Genomic DNA, 6,000 nt, shown 5'->3' with positions numbered 1-6,000 from the left:
CATTTAAACTTCATTTTGTTGTACTAGTACTATATTTATCTAATCTAATCTAGTCTAATCTAAATAAATTGTTTCTCCTGAGGAGCATCTAAAGTGATGCTAATAACATACCCCATGTATTGCTCTTAAACCTGTTAATTCATTAATTCTCTAAATTAATGATTGGCCATTCTGTCTAAAATGTCTAAGCTGGTGTTTGGTGGGCGCTCTGGCGCAATCTGGCTGCCGTCGCATCATCCAGGTGGATGCTACACACTGGTGCTGGTTGAGGAGATTTCCCCCATACAATGTATAGCACTGTGAGTGTCTAAAAAAGCTCTAAATAAATGTAACTGTAACTATGCAATTTTGACAATGTATCACTTTAAATGCAGGTATCTAAGCCAACCAGGAGCAGAAAAGCCTATATGACTGCAATAGTGATGAGACAGAAGCCCACATAACCCCTTAGAGCACACTAACACAGCCATTATCACCACAGGATTAGAACAATGCCCCATTGCCCCAACAACATTAGCAATTAGAGCACTGAGAGAGGGATTAATTCAATGGAAAACAGCAAGAAAAGGTGGCAGATCACAGTATGGTGCTGCCCTTTTATTTAAAAGTAATATAACAAGGTATAATCTGTGTAAATTCTGCAGTGTTTCGACAATGAAGTTAATATGAATGCATACTATAAGTATGGACATGGTGGTAGAATGTATAATTATGCAATACACTAGGATACTATCTGTCACTTTGTCATTTTTATGGATATCTTATTTAGGGAGAGTGCACCCACACACATACACAAGCATACAGTGTTGTGAGCCCACTTAATGCCACAAAAACAAGCAGATGACCCCAGTTGGATGGCTGCGGTGCACGTGACTAAAGTAATTTGTTGTTACTATTCATTGTAAATTCATGAATTCATATTCACTGTCACATTAGTCATTGAAATAAGCTGTCATGACAATCTCCGCAAATTTGATTTTCTAGATCCGAGTCAATTACAGTTCTGTATACCCAGAGACCACACGCGTGAAAGTGTGTGAATGGTGTGAGGCTTTCAGTCTCTGAGCATTAGAAGGACGATATACACAAAGCCAACAATGTGTACCGCGCTTTCTGAAGGGCAGTATGTGGTACAGTGTGATAAAACAATTTAGATTCATGATAGCCTGTTCAACCTAAAGAAATTCAATATGTTCGGGTCTAAGGTCCAGAATGACCACAATTTTGCGAAGACGAGAAAATTCCTCTGAGGTCTTAAAAAATGCCAGCCATACCATTTCAGCCAAACAAATGGAATTTCCTTCCAATTACCCTCAGCTGCTTTATGAAGACTGGCATGCGGAAACGGGACATGGGAGAAACCGAAGATTAACCACATAATCCCCATAAGAGTGCTGTGGTCCATGTCTGTGTAAATTCACTACAATTCCCTGCATTACTTATTGGCCAGTATTGATTTTCATCACCTTCGATTAGCTCTGGCGGGAATCCAGCAGACTGAATCTTTCTCTTATGGTCCTGAAGCTACAAAAATAGATATATGTCAGTGATTGAGTCTGGGTGTTATAGATTGAGTTAAATAGACTAGTCATTACAAACTTTATGAACTAGAAACACAGAAATAGAGAGACGGAAAGTGGAGAGACAAGCGTTGAGGAACTGGATTTCAGCGACAGGAGAGTAAGCAGCAGAGGGCAGAAGCAAAGAAATAGTAGCTGGGAGACAGAAATACAGTATGATGGCAACATGAAGACCCATGCGAGAGACAGGATAGGAAAGGAGAGACAGGAGGCGGGAAAGAAAATACAGGCACAGAAAGACAGTAGTAGTAAGACAGAAAAGAAGAGACAACAGTAGAATCACAGAAGGCAGACAGAGTCTAAGACAGAGGAGTGGTGAAATATGACTCAGTACCACTCAGTATGAAGTATCACTCAGACTCAATACTTCACACCGCACTTTACAAAACTGCATTAGTCACTTTTATTTTATTTTTTGTTGCTGCTATTCTTTTGCTGCTACATTACGCAATAATTTACAGTTTACAGCCCATGTCCTGTGTGTTTATTGTACTGTTCTTTGTATTTATTGTCCTGCTCCATATATTTGGAGCACTCGTCTCACATTGCTGTGTATTTGCACTTTATGTAGTCTTGTGTACTGATCTGTGTTGCTCCATGGTCCTGGAGGAATGACATTTCGATCCAATGTATACAAGCTATATAGAGGAATGACAATAAAAACTCACTTGACTTGAGCTGAGAGAGAGAAGACAGACAGAGAGACAACAGCGAGAGAGAAGCAAACAGAAAAACAAGAACAGAAGCAAAAGCACAAGAGACAAGATGTTAGGCTTTAAAGAGCAGAAGCCTGGACAATGTCACAATATAGCACTCAGCACCCTCTACACACACACACACACACACACACACACACACACAAACTTGCGCACACACACTCACAGCACTGTCCTCTACACATGCACTCTCCTGCTGCTCTGCGCTTATCCATCAGAGCCTGTAAAGATTAACTGGCACCTGAGCAGCTTCTCTACTACTACTTCTCTATACTCATCAGTACATGATATCAAAACTGTTCTTTAAAACTACTTTATACATTATTATACCCACAATATGATCAAATACTTACATTAATCTGATAACAACACATTCATCTTTAAGGACTTTGTTCCAATACTATGAAATTTATCACAGCAATATAAACATATGCATTTTTCACTTGAGGATATCTGAGATTTTGTGCTTTTTCATATTCACTCTTCATATTCATGCAACCTATTTTTTTTTTTTTTTTTTTTTTTAGATATGACAATTTTTCAATTTTGTGACAATTTCATGAGCTGAAACCAAAAAGCCATAAAGAAAAAAAAATCATTTGAGAGTATCTGAGATTTGTGTCTTTCTTCTTGTTTTGTTCTTTCTTACTCCTTGCCTTTCCCTTGTATTTCCCACATTATACTCTCTGATGTATTAGGATAGATAGATAGATAGATAGATAGATAGATAGATCTAATGCTCCTAATTCTTCATCCGTGGCTGTATTGCACACTGGGGTGACAGTGGCCATACAGCTGTGTGTGTGTGTGTGTGTGTGCGTGTGTGTGTGTGTGTGTGTGAGAGAGAGAGAGAGAGAGAGAGAGAGAGAGAGAGAAAGAGATAGAGAGAGAGGGGGTAGCGGTCATTACATTCACAGCATGTTCAGATATATAAAAGCAAGAGCAAAGACTTTGTCTACAACACAAACACGGCATGGGACAAAATCATCCTTCACTATTAATCAGCAGAAACAGACATGGCTCTTTGAGCACAGGCCAAGTGAATGTGTGTATGTGTGTGTGTTATTAGAGTGCTAATAGTAGTATATGATATAAGAAACAACAGGAGCTCACACTATTTTTCCGTATTGTCAATACTTCAAGACCTCAGAGATAAGCTGCTTATCTGAGCTGCATTTCAAATGCAAATGTGGTTATTACAAGCTCTCTCTCTCTCTCTCTCTCTCTCGCTCTCTCTCTCTCATGCACACACACACACCCCCCTCTACTGGTCCTGCATTTTAGCTACAGATGAGTGGAATACATCATACTACAGGAAAAGATAGAAGACACAAAAGGTATTCAGCATTCAGACCACATAGAAGGAAAGAAATCATGAGACACTCTCAAACTCAAATGATCTTTATATGTGAATTAAGAGGGTCATGACATTCATCATCCATCAGTACAGAGTCAGAAAAGAGTCCCTAAAGGAAAGCCCATAACATTATGTGTTCTTGCGTACGTGCTGTTTATGTGTTTGGGACCATGTGATATTGATTCGAACAGTCACTACAACACAGGAATCAAGCTGAACTAACCTCTTATTAATTACCTTCATACACACACACACACACGCACACACACACTACTCTGTCATTAGCCCGTCTGAGGATGAGGACACAGCAGGAGCATCCCATTACACACACTGTTTAACTGCTGGCTGGCATGAGCATACACACGTACACACACACACACACACACACACACACACACACAAATATAGATATCGATGAGATTCTAAATCTTTACCTAATTTCTTGGGACACTTTGAGATCAATTTGAAAACCATTCCTCCTTTAATTTTGATTTATATATATATATATATATATATATATATATATATATATATATATATATATATATATATATATTACATCTGTGCTGTTTAAATAGTATTATATGTTTATGAGATTTACTTAGTTATAAATTCCAATTCACTTTATAGAGATAATAAAAATAAATTAAACTGCACTTATCCTTTAGCTGACTTACCTATACATTTTAGTATAAAAATTAAAAAAAAGAAGAAACAGAAGTAAATAAGGTAATTTTTTAAGACGTTACATTTAAATAATTTTTTTTATCATACTTAAACTAAACATAAACCATTTCAACATTATAGTTTAATTTCAGTTAGAATCTTATAACCTGAAGAACTTTATTTAACTATCTATTATAGCATTATCCACAAGGTATGATATGGACAATATAATACGCTAAGAGAACAATTTTCTAAATCTAAGTAATTATACTCATCATAACATCTATACCAGAGTGTCAGTGTATTGCCAGTAAAACTTCGCAAAAAAAAAAAAAAGGGGCAGGAAAGATAGATTGAAAAGGCAGATCATGCACTTCCCTGATAATATTCCTTACAGTTCAAAGTAATTTGATACATTTCTGTCCACCCTTTACGTCCACACATCCTAACATTCCTGACTCTGTACCCTTTCCTGATGAAAGACAGCATGTGCGTACCATGTTTGTACTGACCGTTGAAGCCGGTGAAGTTGGCCCAGTCAAGCAGCGAGCTGTTGAAGGTGGGGATGGAGAGATTGTAGAGGAGGTCTGTGCCATTGGAGTCGCGCAGTGTGTCCGTAAACAGGTTCATCTGGAGCAGCGTTTTGATCAGGTAGCGCAGCATCTCGCCTCCCGCTGCAGAAGGACCCGCTGTCCCTCTATCCCAATCTTCCTCTCTGACGTCTTGATCGTTGCTCAGTTGTGTAAAAAACCTTCTTGATAGTGGCTGTTCTTCTTAAAACAGACTTCAAACAGGTTTCTCTTCTCTTCCTCGGGATGATTAAAAAATCTTCTGGATGAAAATGAGAATAAAAGTTCAATGAAGATAGAAGAAAGGGTAGATTAAAAAAAAAAGTTTTGCTGTCTGATCAAATGGGTGCCTCTCTCTGTGGGGGGTGCAGTCCCTCTTTCACTTTTCTATTCTTCTCCTCTGGTGGAACGTGCCAGTCTCTTCCTCCTCCCGGTGGTTCCTTTTGTTCTGGAGTCACATAACTCCACACACGTTTGTCCTCCTGCACAATAACACCTCGCCGGTGTGAAAGAATCCTGCTATCTGATGACCCTTCTGAATTACTGCTCTTTTTCCCCACCCCTCCTTCTCTCACCCTCTATACCTCCCTCCCTCTCTCTCATCCCTCCCTCCCTCCCTGTTTCTCTCGCTCCAGTCCTCTAGCTTCCTCTGATGGAGTCCCTGGGGGATGGGGAGGGGGGGAGGTAGCAGGTGCATCTGGCAATAAATGTTTAATTATTGGATTAATAATCATCCCTAGAGGTGTAAAGAAACAGGAGAATACACTGTTACTGTCCTACACCAGCTTAAAAAATAGATATGCATGTGTATGTGCGTGTGTGTGTGTGTGAGTGTAACTATTCACAATGGCAGTCCGATAATCACACACACACACACACACATACCCACACAAATACCAACAAACATGAGCATCTACTCCACCCTCTCTGAATGATGTGTTAATTACTGCCACGTTATGTAACTTTTTTCATTTCAGAGAAACTGATTCTAGCGTCAAAAGCATTTCTACACTCTACACTATCTAATTTATCAAGAAGCACAATATCGGTTCATATATTTTTTAGTTTAAAATCGCTTTGACAAGATGAAACTTTAATGAACATGTGGTCGC

Source organism: Ictalurus furcatus, chromosome 16, assembly GCF_023375685.1.
Source record: "Ictalurus furcatus strain D&B chromosome 16, Billie_1.0, whole genome shotgun sequence".
Lineage (NCBI taxonomy): Eukaryota > Metazoa > Chordata > Actinopteri > Siluriformes > Ictaluridae > Ictalurus > Ictalurus furcatus.
The sequence above is the reverse complement of the archived record's forward strand: the minus strand, read 5'-3'. Positions refer to the sequence as shown.